Source organism: Olea europaea, chromosome 13, assembly GCF_002742605.1.
Source record: "Olea europaea var. sylvestris chromosome 13, O_europaea_v1, whole genome shotgun sequence".
NCBI lineage: Eukaryota > Viridiplantae > Streptophyta > Magnoliopsida > Lamiales > Oleaceae > Olea > Olea europaea.
This window is the reverse complement of record NC_036249.1, coordinates 11,318,806-11,327,823: the sequence shown is the minus strand read 5'-3', so window position 1 is coordinate 11,327,823 and position 9,018 is coordinate 11,318,806. Positions and strand designations below refer to the sequence as shown.

Here is a 9,018-nt window from a genome sequence, read left to right as displayed (position 1 = left end):
TAATTGCCAGGGATGAACACATTCTTAGGAATATGATCTCCATCACAAGAATTTAGAAAATAGTTTGTCTACGTGAATTTTCACATTATTTTGGTTCGAGATGCAGAGTTCATAGGACACTTTTGGCAATGTCTTAGAATGTATATAATCAGCTCGATTAAAAAAAAACAAAAAAAAACAAAAAAAAAACCCTATTTTCAGTTGCTAATTAATCACCCAACATCCAACAAAAAATAGTATCAAAACTTCAACAATTCATCATCAAGTCATAAATTAGTATACATATACAAATATATCTGTTCATAGCAGAGAAAAATTTGAGAGGGGCGACAAACCTGTGAGTGGGAGATGGAGAGGCGAAAAATTTGTTGTAGATAATCTTGTAAGAATCTTGAACTTTTGAAGTGGAAGGAAAACAGATGATGAGTTCAAATGTCGAAGATGATGAATTTGAAAGAGAAGAAGGTTTTTAATTTGGAAAAGAAGAAGTTTGGAGCCAAGGGAGGTTTTCACGTGATGAATGGTAAGAAATCCCCAATTCTTTCTTCCTTCATTTTCATTTTAGAAGATAGGGTAAAAGGGTCTTTTTGATAGTTTTAAATATTTAAGATTTCTTTTATTTTATTATTTTCGGTCAAAGGCCTTTTGAACAAATATGATTTCAGTGGTGGCCATTCCAACTTATTTCCCCATTATCAATGCTTTGTATTCTGCCCTGTTGTTGGAAGCCTTGAAGATGAAGGTTAATAGAAGTAGTGGCAATCTGGCTGACAATGACTACTCCAACTCCAACTAGAACTTCAGTTGAAGACCCCATCAACGGACAACTCTCAAGGTCTATCTTTGTATATCTCTCTTCGGGGATCTGAGTTAAATTCAACTACGAAGTCAACTAAGGCTTGACTTTTTATAGTTGTTCGTAGATTGTAATATATATCAAATTAGCTTAGCTCAATGACCCATTTTACTAGACATCCTGAGATGTCTGGCTTTTGCAGTCTTTATCTTAGAGAATAGCTGGTCAAGACATGTACAGGATGTTCTAGAAAGTAGGACCGTAGCTTTCTTACTGACATAACTAAGGCATAAGCGAGTTTTTCCAAGGAAAATTAGCGTAGCTTAGTATCGTAGAGTGCCTTGCTAACATAATAAACTGGGTACTAGATGCCATCTTCTTCTCTGATGAGTGCAACTCTAAGAGCGTGCTCGAATATGGCTAGGTATAGTGACAATTTTTCATTAGCCGTAGACTTTGAAAGGAGATAAGGTTGAGATAGTCACGTTTTCGGTTCATCGAAGGCTTTGTGACATTTTTTAGTCCATTAAAGCTTATTTCATCTTTTGATTATATCGAAAAAAGGTTTACAACAATCTTGGATCGGAAGAAAAATATACTCAATGCTGCAATTCATCCTGTGAGACTTTGTATCTTCTAAGGTTGAGTTAGAGTTTTCATTTAGTGGATAACTCAAACTTTCTTTGGATTGGCTTCTATCCTCCAGTGGTTTACCATGTAGCTTAAGAATTTGCTAGGGTTGACTCTGAATGCACACTTGAGGAGGTTAAGCTTCATTTTATATTTTCGAAGGATTACAAACATTTCTGACAAGTGCTAGATGTGGTCTTTGGCTTTGGTCCTTTTTACTAGCATGTCATCAATGTAAATTTCTATGGTTTTGCCGATTTATTGGGCAAAAGATGATTTAAGAACCTTTGATATGTTGCTTTGGCATTTTTTAAGCTAAATGACATCATCTTGTAGCAGTACAAGCCCTGATCAACTATGAACGAAGTGTGTTCCCGATCAATTTCGTACATGGAAATCTGATTGTAATCGAAGTAGGCTTCCATAAAGTCAACGAGCTCATATCCAGCTGTGGTGTCGACCATTTGGTCTACCCTTGAAAAATGGAAAAATATCCTTAGGACATGCTTTGTTAAGGTCGGTGGAATCTATAAGACCCTCCAATCTCTATCGCTTTTCTTCACCAAAGCAGAATTAGCCACCCATTTGGGATAAGTAGCTTCCTTGGTAAACTCGTTGTTGAGAAACTTCTCCACTTCTTTTTGTAGGGCTTCATATCTTTCAACATTGAGTGATCTCCATCTTTGCTATTTTGGCCGAGCTACATGATCTATGTTAAGCCGGTGATAAGCAATCCTAGGATAGATTTTTTCCATGTCCTTTTGACTCTAGGCAAACACATTGAAGTTGCCGCTAAGGAATCTTACAAGTTCAAACCTGAGTGGTTATTATAGTTTGTGCCCAATTCAAAGCTCTTTCAAGGATACGTTCGAGCTGATCTGGACCTTATCTAGTTTCTCAATGGGTTCGGCTCATTTATCTTTTAGCTTGATTCTAGGATCTAATGAGCTGAGATCAGGTTTTCCTAGGTAGCTTCTCCACTTCTTTTTGTAGGGCTTCATATCTTTCAACATTGAGTGATCTCCATCTTTGCTATTTTGGCCGAGCTACATGATCTATGTTAAGCCGGTGATAAGCAATCCTAGGATAGATTTTTTCCATGTCCTTTTGACTCTAGGCAAACACATTGAAGTTGCCGCTAAGGAATCTTACAAGTTCAAACCTGAGTGGTTATTATAGTTTGTGCCCAATTCAAAGCTCTTTCAAGGATACGTTCGAGCTGATCTGGACCTTATCTAGTTTCTCAATGGGTTCGGCTCATTTATCTTTTAGCTTGATTCTAGGATCTAATGAGCTGAGATCAGGTTTTCCTAGGTAGTCCATGTTTACTCCGTGTTGGAATGAGATGTGGAGAATTTGCAGACAATGTATAACATGACAACCTTCAGTAGCTTCCTTATTCCCTTTGATCTCCCCGGACCATGGAGAATGGAAAACTTGACGGAGTAGTGATAAACCAACGTGATGGCCTTTAAGTCAAATAGTAAAGAATTGTCCCATGATCGCGTCATAAGAAAAGACGGAGTCAAACACTACAAGTTAGCGTCGATGTAAGCTCGAAAGAGAGCATTTTCGATATTAACAACGAGTTTGATTTGCCCATTTGCCATAGTCAAGCCTCCATTCAGTTCGAGAACTACATTTGGGTACGGTTACAAAAATTGGAGCGGAATTTCCATCTATTTTAGAGTGTTGACATATAAAATGTTGAGGGCCCTGACAATATGGACTAGAACTCGAGGAACCATTATGATGGCTATTGGTAAAGCCACTATTAAAATACCTAAGAAAGGATGTGAGTTTGTTTTCTTTGGTTTTGGTTAGCGGGCAACTATCCTCATGCCTTCTATAATATTCAAGAGTAATTCCTATCTTAGTTAGATCGTGAAGATGGGTTTCTCAGCCTGGACTCATTTGATCTGTCGTATGGCCCTTTGCGGAGCATTTGTACTCCTGAGCTGGGTAGGTCAATGTTGTACGATCGAGCTTTAGCTTGATTTCCTCGAAATATACCTACTTAGTTGGAGGTAGGAAATTTCATGCAATAGCGATAAATTGACGTTTTTGCCTTTAGCTCGTGAAGTATAAGTCCTTTTGGATGGCACTAAAGTTGGATGGTAGGTCTACTACCATGAAATCAGCAATGACTTTCCTTTGGCAAATATTTCTCCAAAGTCTCAATGATCAAAGCTCTAACATCGGGCTTCAATGGGATCTCTAGAGAAGCCTCACAGCTTTCTAGGGTAAGGCTGTAAATACTTGTTCTCGATTCCCCTTTTGCCAAGGTCTTTGAGTATGGCACGTTGACAAAACTCCTATTGTCAACGAGGATTCCTCTTACGCGGATTCCGACGACGAGCATGGTATGACTAAAGCATCAATTTGATTTTGCATCACTCCTTGGAAATCTTCTTCTGAAAAATCGAACCATTCTAAGCCTTTGGGGATAGTGAGGTTGGGTTTACAACGTCTTATTTTATAGTTCTCCCATACCAAGGCATCCCTAGCTTGTCTTCGACGTTTTCTTCGGGAACCTTTCATACATTGGTTTTCTCTTACTAGCATTCTGATCTCATTCCTTTCCTAGGGATTTCTGTTTGGCTGACGAAGATATAAATTTCCTAAGTTGACGTTGCCTGATCAATGACTCAATTTGTTCTTTAGTTCAAGATAGTTATCCGTGTGGTAACTAGTTGTCCTATGGAACTTGCAGTACCTGTATTGATTCATTCCATGTGGGCTTTTCTTAATGGGTTGAGGTTTGTAGAAGACTTCCTAATCTCCTACTTGCATGAATCCTTCCTCCAAAGAGGCATTAAAGGGATGGTAATGATAAAATCTCACAGGATAAGGGCGAGGTCAGTCGGAATCTCACTTTTCTTTTCTGCGTTTGAATGTGGACTTTTTATCTATCTTTTTATATTTAGGATGAACTGAATGATTGGGGTCAACCTTTCGCTCTTCTTGATCTGAGTCACCTCTTTCCCTCTGATGTGATCTTCTACCATACTTAGGAATTCATGATAGGTCCTGGGTCTATCTTCTTGGACTGACCACAGCGTCGTCCAATGTTCTTTCTACATCCATAGACTGTTTATTAAATCTGTTAAGGTAGCTTTTCAAGGATTTCCTATGTCCTTGTCTAACACTCACAAGGCATTCCTTTGGCCTTTTTCTGGCTTTAGAACCCATGAGCTTAGATTAGAATTCCTTAGCCAGGTCATTCCAATTTTTATAGACATTTGATGCAACCTTCTAAACCACCTTGAGCTTTGTCCCCCTAATGTTACGGGAAGCTTGACACATGATGGCATTGCTAGCTCTTTGTAGTTCCGTATAGGACGTGTATTTGTCCAGATGGCTAAGGAAATCTCTTTCCCCATTGTAGCTAGTGGGTTGATGCATGCTTAACATTTCGAACAATGGCTCAGCTAATATATCTTCTGTGAGAAGAGAATGGAAGACAATGGAGTATTCATCCAAGGAACTCTTGTGTTTGGCCTCTAGGTTGGCTATGCCTTTTTTTAGTAGGTTCATCTCGAGTTCTTCGTTTTTTAGGCCTTCCCCTTTGAAGCGATTAATTCTCCTACTCTTAGGTGATGGTGATAGTTGGGAGCCTAATCTATCGAAAACACTTCCAGCTTTTTGGTGAGTCCTTCCCATTGGAGGAGACTTGCTTCTTAGTCCGACTCCTAGACGAGTCTTCACAGAGAAGTGAAGACTTTTCCTAGTGGAAGGTCGGCCAGTTCGCTCCCAATCTAGAGATTTCGCCTCGGCATCAGCTATAGGAGACGTGTGGACCTCGTTCTCTCATCCTGCTAACAATGTTACTCAGACCTTCTATTGCTTTCCTCATCATAGCGAGGGTTAACATTTTCAGCAGAATCATTTTCTTGTGGAATTCATGAAAATACTTGTGTTGTGAGGGGTTCGAGCTGGATTTCTGGACGTCGAATTGTTGCTCATGGTGACTTTTTAGGTAGGATACATAGTTTTTGAGAATTTTTTATGAAAGATATGGGGTTGTTGCCTTTCTTCTAGTGCCAAATTGTTGACATTAAAAAATGATTAGGTCACTTTTGTTCTTAATTAATGATTTGAAAGTGGTAATTGAAGCAGAAATATGTAAACTGTGCTGAAACAATAAAAAGAGCATTTTTCTATCAAATGGTGAGAGTTTGAAGTAAGTTTCGTACCCTTGTTTTCTTCAGGTCCCTATGAGGGACCATTATAAACCCATTTATAGTAGAGAATATGCAAATTGGTTTGTGATACATTAAATCAGCTACAGTGTCGGCCTTAATATGTGTGTCGCTGATCTAATTTTAATTGATAATTGAGGTCGGCTTCCATGTGCCAAGTTGGTGCTGAGATGGGGAATAATAATTGTGAAATTGTGATTGGTAACGATTTCAGGTGCCCCATGATATTTGCCATGTATCCCAAAGCAATTGCGTTAGATAAAGGTGTGATGTCAGCCTTGAAGTGAGGGAAATCAGAGTGTAATGATGATGTTCTCCAAATGACGTCTGCAGTTCGTTTTCGAAGATAAGTCGAGTTGAGTTGGAAGTTGTACGAAGTTGATCTGAATTGAGCTGAGAGTTCCGTCTTGACATGACGACCCTTAAACTGAACTTAAAACCAGTTTTAATTACTTTGATGAAGTCTAAAATTGGTAGAGGAAAACAATATATATGTTCACCATCAACGTTAGAGTTCGGCTATTTTGCTGCCATATATTTTCGACTAGGAGAATCGTAGAAAATTCTTAGTGTGATTTATGTTAATTTCACAAATTTATACTTTATAATTAGGCCCAACACATGGTTACTTAAACGATCACTATAAATTGAAAGTTAACTACTTTCTTGTTCTATTTAGAATAAGTTACCGGCCGCCAACCTAATTCTCTCAAATATATGAAACAAAAAGGCTAATTGGAAATTTTTTCAGGAATTTTCCGCCATTCCAAACCCATTCCCTTCAACTCTTAACATTCCTTTTGCCTTTGAAAGTGTTTTTCTCAAGAATGGTGTTGCGGACCGATGAAAATGCCCTTCAAATAATGGCCAAGTAAGAGGCTGGCGTTTTTAATGGCAAAAATGGATGGCAAGTAGTGATGGCAACGGGGTGGGGAACCCCCGCCCAGCCCTGCCCCGCCCCGTTTGGCAAAAATCCCGCCCCGCCTTAGACGGGGCAAGGCAGGGCACGGGGCGGGGACGGGGCAACTTTTTGCCCCGTTTGTTGCCCCACTTAGCCGTACATGCTCTTAGATGTTAATTAAGTCAATAGGAATTGATATTAACTGGAATGTGCTTAAAAGGCGTAATAGCCCTTCTTGAATTTCCAGAAGAGTAGGACAATTTTTTATCACTTGATGATTCTTTCCCCTTTAGCGTGCACACAATTTCTCTGAAAATTTATAATTAGCATTTTAATTAAAAAAAAAAAAAGAAAAAAAAAACTCCATATTAGGGTTTTCAGAGGCGCCGCTTTTGGACAATTTCGGTCCGAGAGAAGTATTTTCTCATTCCGTTCGTTTCTCAGGTAATTTATTTACACCGCTTTGCTTTTTATGAATTTTGTAATTTTTTTTTTATAAAGTTTTTGATCGACTGTTTTGATATTAGTTACTGAAGTTAAGTTCCAATTTTGGTGCTTATAGATCCGTTTACTGGATTGATCTGATTGCTTTGTCAATTATTTTGCAGTTAAAATAGTTATCTAACTTTTTGCGTGTTAAGTTTTCACTTTTCAGATTGTTTGTTTTTTATGAAGGTTTTAAGCAAATGATACTTATTTTCTTTCTGATTCATTGTTATTTAATGGATTTTGGATAGATCGGATTGGTTTCTAGAAGTTATTTTTGTGCTAATCTGAACTTTTTAGCTTTAAGAAATTAAAGTTCTGGTGGGTATATTTGGATTTTAAAACTTAATTAATGAATTATTGTACCTTTGATTGGTTTTAAGCGTATGTTTTGTTGCTTTCACTTTTGAGTAGAGTAGAATGAACAGTTGGCTTATATCTTGTTTGATTTAAATGTTGTAGATTTTAGTTAAATTTTGAAGATTGTCTTTTAGATCTATGGCGAGTTCGTTTTATACATTTGTATCTTTACGTTTGGTGTTGAATACCAATGTACCTATTCTCCAACTAGGTCAACAATCAAAAGTCATTATCACCCCTGTTTGCCCATTTATGGGGGAAAGTTCTTGATTTTGTCAATTTAAATGAGCACAAGAGTGGCAGTTGTTCAGTAACCCCTTTCTCAACCTAGAAAATTGTGTTCTTTCTCTGTTTTTGTCGCATGGTAACTGTATGGAATGAGAGAATATTGAATGTGGTACTTTTTCTTCTTATCGATTGGATGCTAAACTGGAAACGTTGTCGGTGTTTAGTTTGTTTCATGGCCCCTGCGTTGAGTATTCTGTCTTAGTATCGCATGATACCCTGTTCAATTATTCTTTTCATCTTTATTTGCCTGGGACTGCAAACTAATTTTTTTTTCTAAATTCAACAACCCCCCCCCCCCCCCCCCCTTTTTTGTCAGCTGTTGCTTTTTTATTCGAATGGGAAAATGCAAAGTGAGAAATACCTTTAAAGAAAACCTGATTATTTTTAATGAGCTATGAGCTTTTGGATTAATTTGTACTTAAGCTGGTCAAGGAATACCTTTTGCATTTTAAATTAATTAGCTATCAGATCCTGCCTGCCACAAGGTGGATTAAAACCTGTCTAATGGTTAGCTATGTAGTCTAAATAGCTAAACGAACCTGGCTGCCACAAGTTTCCTTGTCGTAAACTGTCTAAATAGAAAATAATCCAAATTTATGTCAGATAATTAATTATTTAATTAACAAGTTAACTAATTATTCTAATTAAAAAGAGATTCATCATTATCAAGTTGCAGTATAAGGCCACTAAAACGGAGAACTTACACAAATACCCTTATTTTTTGTTCATTTTGGAAAATCATGATAAATATGTATTAAAAAGTAAATACTGTAAATTTCAATCAACAAGCTGCAAAGATTTCGGTAATTTCTACAAATAAAAAGAAGAATCCAATCCAGTAGCTCCAAAATTCCAACTCCGCCCAGCTCGAAATCAAGCAAAATCTAAGACTAGACAAGATTAAAAGTTACTTCATCTACATCTTCTTTAAAGTTTTATTCATCAATTCTATAAATAATCAATCCAAATCTCCAGGTTTGTATTATTTCTCATTTTCTATTCAATATGTTCATATTTTGGTTGATTTTGATATAGTTTATGTTTTTATGTTCAATATGTTGAGGTTTACAGTTTGTTTTCCTAGTGAAAGAGAAAACAATTCCTTCTGAAAGAGGAAATTTACACATTGTTTGATTTTTGAGTTATTATGTCAATCTATAGGTGTGTATTTGTTAAAAATCAGCCTCCAATTTCTGAAAATCAAAGGTGGCTGAAAATAACATCTAAAGCATGACAGGTATTTCAGTGTGATTGGAAGGTATAGCAGATCCATTTAGAGATCGAAACCTCGTTCTGTTATAACATTATTGAACTTGAGAGGAAATGGAATGTGTTAATGTAAGAATTGGTTCAAA

General features: G+C 37.2%; 1 protein-coding gene across 1 annotated transcript in view; it reads left to right on the top strand.

The window, feature by feature from the left end:
- The window catches only part of LOC111407586 (phosphoglycerate mutase-like protein AT74H), a 30,761-nt gene extending 24,624 nt beyond the window's left edge, over positions 1 to 6,137 (top strand). The window contains exon 6 of the mRNA XM_023037179.1: positions 5,843 to 6,137. The gene's annotated coding sequence lies outside the window, so the exon portion shown is untranslated. The remainder of the gene's footprint in view (positions 1 to 5,842) is intronic.
- The last annotated feature ends 2,881 nt before the right edge of the window (positions 6,138 to 9,018 follow it).